Here is a 13402-nt window from a genome sequence, read left to right as displayed (position 1 = left end):
TCTAAACAGCTCATATTATGCAATTCCAATACAGATAAGTGGTATAGCATATAATTTTTAGTTTTTATATTTGATTATCCCTAGAGAAAACTAAACTTTTTCAATCATCCTTCTCCAAACACTGACGATACAATGAAGAGATAAAACTTAAAATCACTGACCTTATTCCAATTTTGTTTTTGGATAAAGCTGACATCTTAAAGAGTTGTTGTTTACAAATGTTTTTTATCATTTTTGGCAAGAAGTAACTTACAATTTTTAATATCAATCTTAGAAAAGATGACATTTTAGGTTGGCACTGAAAAAGTCAAACAGAATGCTTGAGGCAAGTCTATATATCAAAACTAGAGGCTTGAAACAGGAATCATGCTCTTCAAAATAGCTTTTTAAACTTAACTTGGTTTTCAGTTTTGCTTACTGAAAATAACATTCCAATTTAAAATAGATTTTTGTGGGGACAGAGTCCCAGAAAGCAGTTTCCAGGCTCTCGACCTCATGTGGAAAGATGCTGGTTCGGGCTGTAGATGACCATCAGCTCTGACTAGTTGGCCATCAGCTGTAACCAGTTAGCTATTAGCCACTGATATAACTGCCATGGCTACGTTGGTTGGTTGGTTGGTTGGTTGGTTGGTTGGTTGGTTGGTTGGTTGGCAGAAAAGCAGACGGCAGATTCCAGATCATGTGGCTCCTGCTTCCTGTGTCTCCAACCCAGCCGCCGAGACTATGGTGGTGTGACTCCCCTATCTATGGCTCTATGGGTGTTCCTTTTTGGCCTCACCCTATCCTGTGTTCTTATGTGGGAGCGGGACCAGAGACCCTGCATGACAGTTTTATATTTGCCTTTTAGAAGCTTAAGTTCATGGCTGTTGAGAAAACAATCATTATTATATTCAAATTTTGTACTATTTAAACATCATTTTTTATTTTTATTAAATTTTATTATTAATGAATATAAGTGTTCTCACTATCCTCTTGCTTGCAGATACTATCATCAGGGAGTTACCTCCTGAGAACTAGTCAATACTCCCCTTACCTCTCTAACCCTATTCCTCATGGTTTTCTCGTCTAATAATAGAGCCAGACCCTAATATTCTCTGGGGAAATTAATTAAAATGCTAATACTACAGCAGAAGTCATATACAATATAGATTACAGGACTTTTCTGATTTTTATCCATATAAATCTAAAGATTAAATATGGGGATGGTTTCTGAATATGATCAACCAAGAAAGGCATTTTTATATTGAGTTAAAATGATCGATAAAGGTATCCTTTGCAGATGGGCTAGCAGGAAGTTAAGATTGTTTCTGTTTGCCCAATCAGTTGACTAAAACTTCTTAGTGATAGCAGTTATACTAAATATAATTGAAATCCAAAAATTTGTTGGTATAATATAGGAAAAAACGCAATGAAAAAGATTTTCTTTGTGTGCTCTTCCTATGTGCACCTACTCTATAACCCTGGAGGGAGTTCAGAAGGTAGTCCTTTCACCACAACGTTGAAAAATATATTCATAATACTGTTTTTTAAAAGATCTTTATGCGACTGCTCGTCCTAGCAATGTATTAAGTAACTTAAAAATCACTCCAGTATAAAATGGATAAATAGGCCAGGTAAAATACCAAACACAACTTTTTAATGCATATCTGAGCTCACAAGATAGTAATGAAGAATCAATTAAAGAAGCTGAGAACCAGCATATTAAACTCATGCCAAAGCTGCATCTGTTGTTCTCTGCAGGTGTTTATCTATCTGGATAACCAAGAGGCTTTTTATTCACCAGAAAAGTCAAGGAAATTTGTCAAGCCTTGGGTGACCTCCATAAATAAGGAATTCAAGTGAAAATCTTCTGCATGAATTTGGGATTCTCAAAAGCTACACCCTCAGTGAAAAGATGGAACAGGGAAAATCCATAATATGGTAAAGGAAGATAAAGAAATTTGTGTCTCATATTGGAGTCTGGGTGAAAAAGTCTCTGAAGTCATAACATCAGCAAAATCCTTATATGGGTGAAGAGGCTTGAATTTACATTCTTTCTGTGGTATGGGGGGAAAGGCAAGAAATTAACATCAAGCAGTCTCAGTTGAGTAGCAACCTGGGGCTCTTGGGAGAAATAAATGCTAACATTCTGTGGAGAGATGGGTCTTCAACTCGAGTTTTCTAGGATCTCCACAGAAAGAGCTGGATTCTATATGAGTTTTCAGTCTTCAAATACATAATAGACCAGAAAATAATCCACCTCCAACCACAAGCAGCAGAAAAAATAAACTGTACAATTAGATAGCCCAGAATCTATACCTAATGGAATTAGCTAATACAAATACAATTTAGTGTATTTATATTTAAATAAATGAAAGAATATATATATGAGAGTGAGAGAGAGAGAGCTCACTTTGGGATACTCAGTTATTTTTAAGACTTAAAAGAGGTCCTAAGACCAATGTTTGAGAACTGCCACCCTAGAAGAGACTCTTGAATCAAGGGTACCTGTTAAACTATGTCTATAGCAAAGGTATTTATAATGTCCTCATCAGAAAAATGGATATGAACATATTAAAATCTTTGATACATTTTGTTACATTGTTCTCTAGAAACCTTGTACAATTTACATTTTCCCCAGCAATGTCTAAAAAGTACCCATTTTCTCATATCCATGCCAACGCTGGGTATTATCATTCTTCTTTAGATGTTCTGTGTTTCAAATGTGGTAACTATTGCTTTCATTTTCCTTTCAGTGATAACTAATGAGGTTGAACATTTTGCATATTCTTCCTGGTTGTATTTTTCCCTTTCTGAATTGCTTGGTGATGTCATTTGTCATTATACCAATCAGGGTATGATGGGAGATCCTCTTTAAAAGAACATTTAAAACAAGCAACCCATCAATGCAAAATTGTGATTTTAAGATGAACCTCAAACAACGTACCACACATTTAACCCACCACACACAGAGAACTGCACAGAGAGTTCAGTTATAAAGCGATGTTGAGGAGATTTAGAGTTAGATAGTCTTCAAATTAAACCAACTTTAAATTGGTTATAAAACTCTACGTCAATGTAAAATAATTATTAATGAAGAGACATATGGTGGAAAATATAATTATTTGACAATAATAAAGAACCTGACATTTATATTATATTAATATGGTCTAAGAAATCCAGAGGTAGATTGGAGAAAAAAAACATGCTATACACTTGTTCTTCCATGTGAGCAGAAAAGTTGAACAAATAATTAGAAAAATAGAATGCCTTGAAAACACAGCAGCTGGAATCTCTCAGTCACTCCTTAGCCTCCCAGTTGCGAATCTCTGCTGGGTTCTTTGGACTCTCCCCGCTCTTTTTGTGCAGTTCTGGAGTGAGCTAACCATATCTTTCATGAGAAACACTGACTGGGGGATTCTCCATTCTGTGGTTCCCTCCTCCCTGCGATTTCCCCCCTCAGTGTCCATTCACTCTGACAGCCCCAAACTTGGACTTCAATTTCCTCAGTCCAGTAAGACTGCCACTTTGTTTTTCAACAAACTGGGAAGTGTTTTCAGCAAGGCAAGTGCCCAGGCCTGGAGTCTGGGTGTCAGAATCCAAGTAACATGAGGTGGGCATCACCATGGAAGGGAAGCCCATCATGGGGGAATCAGAAACCAAGTGGAGGAATGAGGGTGTCTGCAAAAGCAGGATGCCTCATGCAGTCTGTCAGAGCCCACACTGAGTGAGGATGGCATGTAACATGGATTATCAACAAGGCATAGTAGAAGATCTTAGAGACAAGAGATCTGGATCTAATTCCTGGCTCTGTTGCTTCATCCATGACCTTGGCAACATAATTTAATCTTTTGGCTATTTTATTGGTAACACTGAGCTAAAGATACTGACCTTATCTATCCCTGATGGTTGGTATGAGCTTAAAATGAAATTGAGGTGGTATAAATAAAAGTATTATACTTTGAGAATGGTAAAGCACTCCTACAAATAAGTTACTGTCTATTGCTAATACTGATTTTTTTTTTCAGAATAATCAGAAAACATCTTGTAAAACACATTACCAATCAGTATTGATTTCTTTTCAAAAGACTTTGTATAACGCCACAGATCACGGGCTTTGGCACTTGTATTCCAGCTCTGCCAGCTGCATGATATTGGACAAGTTACTTAACTTTTTGAGCTTCAGTTATGACATCCAAAAAAAATTACATGGCCTCATTACGAGAAATAAATGGTACGATATAGGAGGTCTGACAATTAAGTTCGGTTTGAGAGCTTGTTGCAACAATGTTGCTAACCTTTTTCCATATCAGAGGGAATTATTCATTATGAATTTGTACCAACTGGACAAACAGTTAACCAAATTTACTATTTAGAAGTGTGTGGTGATGGAAGGAGAACTGACTCTGGGTGGTGAACACACAATGGGATTTATAGATGATGTATTACAGAATTGTACACCTGAAATCTATAATCTATGTAATTTTACTAACAATTGTCACCCAATAAAATTACAAAAAAAGAAATGTGGAAAAGGCTGCATGAAAAAGTTACATGACCTGAACTTTTCGCCAACAATTCATGGCTCTTGATTCACGACAATGCACCATGCACCAGCTCACAGGGCACTGTCTGTGAGGGAGTTTTTAGCCAGTAAACAAATAACCGTGTTGGAACACCCTCCCTACTCACCTGCTCTGGCCCCCAACGACTTCTTTCTTTATCCAAAGATAAAGGAAATATTGAAAGGAAGACATTTTGATGACATTCAGGACATCAAGGGTAATACGGCCATTCCAGAAAAAGAGTTCCAAAATTGCTTTGAAGGGTGAACTAGGCACTGGTATTGGTGCATAGCTTCCCAAGGGGAGTACTTCAAAGGTGACCATAGTGATATTCAGCAATGAGGTATGTAGCACTTTTTCTAGCATGAGTTCACAAACCTAATTGTCCGACCTCGTATGCACTCAGGAGTAAAGGGAAAACTATCATCAACTTAAGAAAGCTAATGTCAATTTCTAAACCCAACTTAGTACCACTGGGCAATTTAGGTGCTAATTCATTTTTATGGAGGTTTTTAACTTGCTAATTAATATTTGAATATTGTCTTATCTGACTTATTTTCTTATATATGTAAATGGTAACATTTTGGAAGCATCCTAAGAAACTAAAACATGTGCTCCTGTCTTTAGAGATTGAGAATTTGTAGAGAACATTAGAAAAAGGATGCCTTATAACTGATTAATCCCAATTCTAATTAAGTACAGCATATGAGCCAAATTAATAGCTAGGAAATAATGTTTTTCATATCTATTTTTAAATACTATTCGTGGAATCTAACAAGAGACCTGCAAGTTTGTTTGACCATCACATCATTTTGGTAACTGTAAATCTATTCGTTTAAAATGTGAAAGGCTGACAGTTTTAGTCAATAGTTTGAAATGTTAATGTTGTGTTAATCTGGGGGCAAATCATTTTCTATTTAAAAGGATTGATTTTGTTCAGGAGAGAGTTGTAATCTCTAATGATGTGGTAAGTCCTTTAGAAATAATTTGAATAGCTGACAGACCAAAGGGTCTGTCACTAAAAGAAACCAGGCAATAGTTTCAGAAAAAGATTCAATAGAAAATGCATGTTGGTTGGTGAACATTTATTGTCCTTGGTTATAAATAACATCTATTTATGCGAATAATATGATTCTAAATAAATATAAACAACCATGGAAAGGAAAATGGTAAACATGTGTATACTTGACTGACCTTCCAACGAAGTTTCTCCTTCCCCCAGAAATTGCAACTATTTTTGACAAGAAGCTCCTAAATTGTTAGAATACCAAGAGAAACAAGAAGCAAGCAGTTCTTATAAGAAACAAAACAAAAACAAACTCATAGATTCAGACAACAGATTGGCAGTCACTAGACGGGAGGGGAACCGGGAGGACAAAATGAGTAAAGGGGGTCAATTGTGTGGTGATGGATGGAAACTGTTTAGACCTTTGGTGGTGAGAATGCTGTAGTGTATACAGATGTCGAATTATAATGTTATACACCTGAAATTTATATAATGTTATAAACCAATGTTACCTCATTTCAAAAAGATGCATACTTAGTCTGATGATGCAGCCTTTAAAGAAATACCTTACCTGCCACAACATCTAATTGATTTGTCTGATTTGCTGTTGTAACTGCCTCCAACTCTTATAAAATACCATAAAGGAATCATGCATAAGCACAAAGGAAACATAAAACATTGTTTCTTATAACAACTGTCCCCTAACACACACACACACACACACACACACACACACACACACACACCTTATGCCCTAGGCTTTCTAGCACCAGGAACAGCAACAGACAGCAAGTGAACTGACTTATTTCAGAGAGGGTTGCCAACACCTAAGTAAAAGAATGTTCACTGGTGGGACGGTAGGGTGGCTCAGTTGGTTAGAGCAGGAGCTCTGAATAACCCGATTCGATTCCCACATGGGCCAGTGAGCTGCGCCCTCCACAACTAGATTGAGGACAACTAGCTGCCGCTGAGCTGCTGCTGGGGCAGCTGGATGGCTCAGTTGGTTAGAGAGTGAGCTCTGAACAACAGAGTTGCCGGTTCGATTCCCACATGGGCCAGTGAGCTGAGCCCTCCACAACTAGATTGAAGCCAACAAGCGGCTGCTGAGCTTCCGGAGGGGCAGCCGGATGGCTCAGTTGATTAGAGTGCGAGCTCTCAACAACAAGGTTGCCGGTTCAATTCCCACATGGGATGGTGGGCTGCGCCCCTTGCAACTAAAGATTGAAAACAGCAACTGGACTTGGAACTGCACTGTGCCCTCCAAAACTAGATTGAAGAACAACGACTTGGAGCTGATGGGCTCTGGAGAAACACACTGTTCCCCAATATTCCCCAATAAAATAAAATAAAAATATTCCCTGGCAATATTTGAGACATACTACTAAAATAAAATTGTTGTTCATCTGAAATCCAAATTTAACAGGCCATCTGTTTTCTTTTCTGGTTGTTGTTGTGGCTGCTGTTTTTGCTTGTCTTTTGTTTTATTTTGCATTTTGGCTAAATCTGCCACCTTAACTTGGGAACTTCAGTTCTATTTGTGGGTGCTGTCACTTATTAACACCGTGATCTTGGTTGAATCACTCTCCCTTTCAAATTCTTCTGCTAAAATAATGACTCTTCGTTTTCATTTTTATATTTCTACTTTGAGGAAAATCTCCACACTTAATGATCCACTTTCAGGTCAGTCACAGATGACCACTAAACAAAATTGATGCTTTGAACAAATGCTACAATTTGGTAACTGAGATTAAAATTAATCATAGTGGCTTCAGTTATTTAAAAGAAGGATGATGATATCAGATTAATAGTCAACATTCTGTCTTTGTAATCACCTTGAAAATGGCCAAGCCCCTCCCAAACTACCTATAAAATATTTTAATTATATCCGCCTTCCTTTCTTTCTAATCTCCTTTCTTGGAATATCATATTATCACACTAAAGCCCTCTTTGTTTCAGCCATTTAAGACCTCAGTGTCACTCTCCATCATTTTCTGGAGATTTATCTCTTGGCTCACAGTCACTCTATCTAGTACTACTCCAGCCATATTCTTGGTAATTTCATTATCCACATGAAATTTCATTTCTTTGACTTCCTCTTCCCAAATGTTCTTGTCTTCCATTTTATCTCATCCCTCTACTCCCCTGGGTATACCCTAGACCCTGTCATAACCAAATATGTGACTACTCCATAATTTCAATGTCAAGTATCCCATTCTGTGTACCATATCCAATATTTGCAGTTCACTTCTTCCAGTACCTCAACTCCAAGTATCCCCTCCCCACCACGGCCCATGACCCTTAGTAAATTTCCACTATACCTTGCCCTCTTATGTCCTCATCTCTCCCTAGCTTAAATTCCACAGCTCATCAACTATGATAGACATTACAACGGCTAATATCCCGTTCTCCTCCACTTCTGGAAACCTAGAAACATTATTAATTTACACCTCTTGAAGTTAGGCAGGGTTCTTAATGCTGCTAGACAATTATATTTCTGTAATTTACTCCTTCCCTCAACTGTCATAGAAACTGATTTTGTAAGTTATCCTTCCACTTCAAGACTTCAAATATCCAACACTTCCTTCTCAACCTTTACTTTCAGCTGATGGCATTGCTTGAAAATAAAAAAGGGGGGGAGGAAGAGCGGGAGGGGAGGGAGAAGGGGGGGGGAGAGAGAGAGAGAGAGAGAGAGAGAGAGAGAGAGAGAGAGAGAGAGAGAGAGAGAGATCTTTACAAGTTATAACATATACACCTTCTCATAAATGTGCACATATGCTCTATCTTTCTTCCTGTTAATATTGGCACATTGCCTGTGCTCTGCTCTAAGGCCATCTCCTCCACTTTTATCCAAGACCCTAAGTTAGAAAAGAATATCACTCTTTCAAGTCTCCCTTTTCCAGAATCATTATAATTTACTTCTTTGTTGGATTTTTCCCATCAGCATACAAACATGCTTTCATTTCTTCTATTGTCTTAATACACTTCTGACCCTACATCTACTTGTAGCTACAGCCCTTCTTCTCCATTCCCCTTAACCCCAAAGTTCCTCAAGTGACTTGCCTGTACTTAAGGTCTCCAAGTCCCCTCCTCCTATACTTTCTTGAGCCCATTCCAATCAGACCTTCAACTCACCATTACACCAAAACTGTACTAATCAACGCTATAAATAACCATTTGACACAGTTGATCATCTATCTTTGCACAGTCTCTTCACTTTGCTTCCATGACACCATGCTATCCTAATGTTCTTCCTATGGTCATTTCTCCTCAGTCTCATTAGCCAATTTTTCTTCAACTCACTAAACTTCCAAGGGTGGAAGTACTCCAGGGTGCATTCCTTGAAGTTTCCGTCACTTATTTAGTGATCCTGTCTAGTCTTGCAGCTTTAAATGTGGCTGTACACTGAAGACTCTGAAATACATATCTCCATCCTGGATCTCTCCTCTGAAGTCAAAACTCGTATATACTCTTGGATAAGTAATGGCCTCTCAAATGTAACCTGTACCGCTCTTCCTCTGTGCTGCCTACGGAGGTGGCAGTCATCTCCTACTCAGTATCATGGCTCAAGATCGTCACAAAGAGGACCAAGAAGTTCATCTGAAACCAGTCAGACTAATATGTCAAAACTAAGTGTAACTGGCAGAAACCCAGAAGCACTGACAGTGGGGAGCGCAGAAGATTCAAGGGCCAGGTCGTGATGGCCAACACTGGTGATGGGAGTAACAAGAAAACAGCACATGCTGCCCAGTCAGTGGCTTTCGGAAGGTCCTGGTCCGCAACGTCAAGGAGCTTGAAGTGCAGCTGATGGGCAACGAACGAATCTGACTGTGCTGAGATTGCTCACAACGTCTCCCCAGAGAATGCAAAGCCATGGTGGAAAGAGCAGCCCAGGTGGCCATCAGAGTCCCCAGTCCCAACGCCAGGGGAAATGAATAGACAGCTGGTGTTCAAATTGTGTTTTAATAAAACCATAAAATTCTGCCCCCCCAAAAAAAAAATTATATATAAACCTGTACCAAACTATACTCCTTATGTTCCTCCCAAGTCTGTTTCTCACACAGTTTTTCCCATCTCAATACCATCCTGCACATTTCTCAGTCCAAAAACTTGGAGCTACCATTAACTCTCTCACACCCCACATCTAGTTCATCAGGAAATGTATATTTTCTATTCCTTCAAAATATCCAAAATGTAATAATTTCCCCCACTTCCTCCACTAATTCTATTTCCACCAAGCTGTCACTATTTTTTGTCTGTATTATTCAAGTGGCATCCTAAATGTTGTCCCTCTTTTGATTGTCCCTTCTAGTACATTCTAACCACAGCAGCACTAGCAATCCTTATAAAATTATGTGGATTCTAACATGCCTCCACATAAAACCATCCAGTGTCTCTTCATCTCACTCAGAGAAACCAAAATCCTAGCAATGGCTATGAGGCCCTACGTGATCTAGATTTGTTACCACTTCCATAACTCAACCACTTACTTTGTTTCAGAAACACTGGTGTCGCTAATGTTCTTCAAGCATTTCAGAAACTTCTTTCTCTTTGGGGGCTGTTGCATTGCACTTCCCTATGCCCGAGAGCACAATTTCTCCTCATATCTGCATGAAATACTCCCTTGTCTCTTTTGACTCTTCGTCAAATGCCAACTTTTCACTGAGGTTTTCCCTGACCACCCAATTTAAAATTGGAATTCCATCCTCCTGCCTGGCATTCCCCATTCTCCTCTACCCCACTTCATTTAAAAACCTTATATTTATTATATAAAATTAATGCATTATGGATAAGTTAGAAAACGTAGAGAACAAAAGGAAGAAAATTTTAAAGAGAAGCCATTATCCTTACCACATAGACAGATCCTTACCACCCTAATCTTGCTTTCATTCCACTAAAATGGACCACATCATAAATACCGCATTAAACCTACTTTTCAGTTAATATATAATAAAAATATTTCCCCTTGAATAAATATTAATTTACCACAATATTCAGTCCTTTTAAATTATGGTAGATCGCGTCTCAGCATATAGTTGTCCTAGAAAGTGTCATATTGTCATCCCCTGGATACGCAGGTCTTTTGTGCAACTTGTCTTTATATCATTAAATTAGTTGTGTATGTTTTATGGAGCTATTTGACTATTAATATACATGGAATGTATCATTTGAAGGTATTCATGAAGTAGTTATTGAATTTGACTCCCGCATATTAAAATGAGGGTTTGCTGTAATGCCTAATTTTGTCAGACACACACTGCTAAATATATTCACCATTAATGAGACACACACACTACATTTTAGTAATTGTAAATAATCAGGGCTCTTTTCAATAAATCACTCACATTTGTCAACTTGGCCTCTTTCTATTTACACATTTTCATGATGCTAGCGTGGGACAATATAACACAGCAGTGCAACAGACCAAACTCCAGAGAAGGCTTACTTTTGGCAAGCTTAGGGTACTAACCTGATATATACCCTCACTCAACTCAAAGTACCAATTCATGTGTAAAGCCGTGCAGCTGAATAAGAATACCACCAGAGTATGAGTCAGGAGGCCTAGACTCCACTTCTAACACTTGCCACTATTTTGCTGCTTCTCATTTTTGGGTGGCCTTCAGAGACCTCAAGCACTTGAGTTCATTAAACAGTCCATTTGATTTTCTTCTGTGTTGCTAACTCAGGTGCTTCTCTATAAATCCCAAGCCATAGTACCATTAATAATTGATTGCATAGATCTACCTTTCAAGTTTTATAGATCAGTATCCAAAGTTTCATGTCCCATGGAGATCTCTTAAGAAAAATGATAACATTGTGTAACATATTTTATTTATCTAGTACTGATTTGATTGATCTCTTATTAGGGAATGAACCACATATACAGGATCCTATACATTGTAGTCATTTTAAAAGTACTTCAAGAGGAAAAATCCAAAGACACTGGCTCATCCCACTACCCCAACAGAAGCCCAGTAAAGCCACAATTTACAATGCTTAACTATTCAAAATGTTTGTACCGTTTATAAATGCTCTGTTGTGAGAAACAGATGGAAAGGTATTAGAAGTCTATTGTATCCAGGTAACCAACTTTCTCTGGTGGCTTCACAGGAAGCATGGGTTACCAATTATCATCTCTATATTGGAGCTGAATCACCCTTATCAAAGGCTCATGCAGCCATGAGAAGACTCAAGACAGTGATCACAAATTGTTCCTAAGCTAGCTGTGCCCGTGCTTTCAATTTGAAGTCACTCATTATTTGACAAAAAGGTGTCACTGGAACAGGTAGGTGAGACCATCACTATTTCTCTTCTCTTTCATTTTTTCGTGTAGGTTAATTTGAGATGTGAAAAAGCAAAGGTAGAAACACACTTTTCGTGTTCAACACCCTCAATGAGTGAGAAAGCCAATTTTGTATTAAGCATCTAATTTGACAAATGGCAGACAAGGACATGGAGCTGATAAGGGTGATTTTAAGTCAGGTTTTAATATATCATCTTCTTGAGAGGAGGATAGAGAGTCCATTGAAGGGAGAGCTGGTTGGACTAACAAAGAGATGTCACTCTAAACCTCAGCTATATCTGAGAAACACTCATGTTGGCCCAAAAAGAGAATAGAGGGGAAAATTCCTTGAATTTATGAGCAAAGATTACTTCAAATGACATTAAGAAGTAATTAGCTAACTTCTAAATTCTAATGTTATATTTTGCACAGGAAGCGTTGAGTTAGACTAAAAAGAGTGTGCATATTCTCAAATGCTATAAAGGCTTGCAAAACATAGGAGAAGCAATATGTTCAACAAACATTATAAATACCTCAATTTAAAGAAAATATCAAATAGGGCCAGCCCAGTGGCTCAGGCGGTTAGAGCTCCATGCTCCTAACTACAAAGGCTGCTGGTTCGATTCCCACATGGGCCAGTGGGTTCTCAACCACAAGGTTGCCAGTTTAATTCCTCGAGTCCCACAGGGGATGGTGGGCAGCGCCCCCTGCAACTAGCAACAGCAACTGGACCTGAAGCTGAGCTGTGCCCTCCACAACTAAGACTGAAAGGACAACTTGAAGCTGAACAGCGCCCTCCACAACTAAGATTGAAAGGACAACAACTTGACTTGGAAAAAGTCCTGGAAGTACACACTGTTCCCCAATTAAAAAAAAAAAAATCCTGTTTAAAAAAAAAAGAAAAGAAAATATCAAATATGTGTCTAGCAACCCAGAGTATAATAGGTGTATATCTTGCTAAAATCTCAAAATTATTTTTTGTAATTAGATAGTTAACAATACTTTTTCATTTGACAGTCAGGCCTCAGGAGTCCTGAAACATTACACATTCCAAGAATATAACACCAGCAACAACAACAAAAATCATCTATATTGGTGACAGTTAAAACTGTAGAGATGATAGAGCCAAAATTTATTAACAATCTCTTAATCAAAAGAATGAACTGAAGGTTTGATGAAATGTATAAGATAGAGCAAATTCATTTACTCCAATTGATTATCATTATGCAAAATAAAACCACCACACACATTCTGCACGTCAAATCAATTTCACTTTGGCCATCAAAATCATCTAATTTGAGAAACACTTCTTAATCTACCAGAGGAAAAATAAACAGTTAAATATTCTGTGCGTGTATATCCTTCACATGGATGTCATAATCTCACAAAACAGTCTAGACCCTAACCACATAAAGATGTAACCCACCTAACAATAAGCATTTATCATCAACTGAATTACTGAACATTTCATGTGGAATTTAGATATTCCATACATGTTTTAATGAAGTAAATATATTAAAAGTCTCTGAAACTGAAATACATGCATAGTTTTGATTTGTGTCAGGGAAGCAT

The sequence above is a fragment of the Rhinolophus sinicus genome, chromosome 18 (assembly GCF_057876585.1).
Source record: "Rhinolophus sinicus isolate RSI-liver-muscle chromosome 18, RSI-T2T, whole genome shotgun sequence".
In the NCBI taxonomy this organism is placed as follows: domain Eukaryota; kingdom Metazoa; phylum Chordata; class Mammalia; order Chiroptera; family Rhinolophidae; genus Rhinolophus; species Rhinolophus sinicus.
This window is presented reverse-complemented; position numbering follows the sequence as displayed.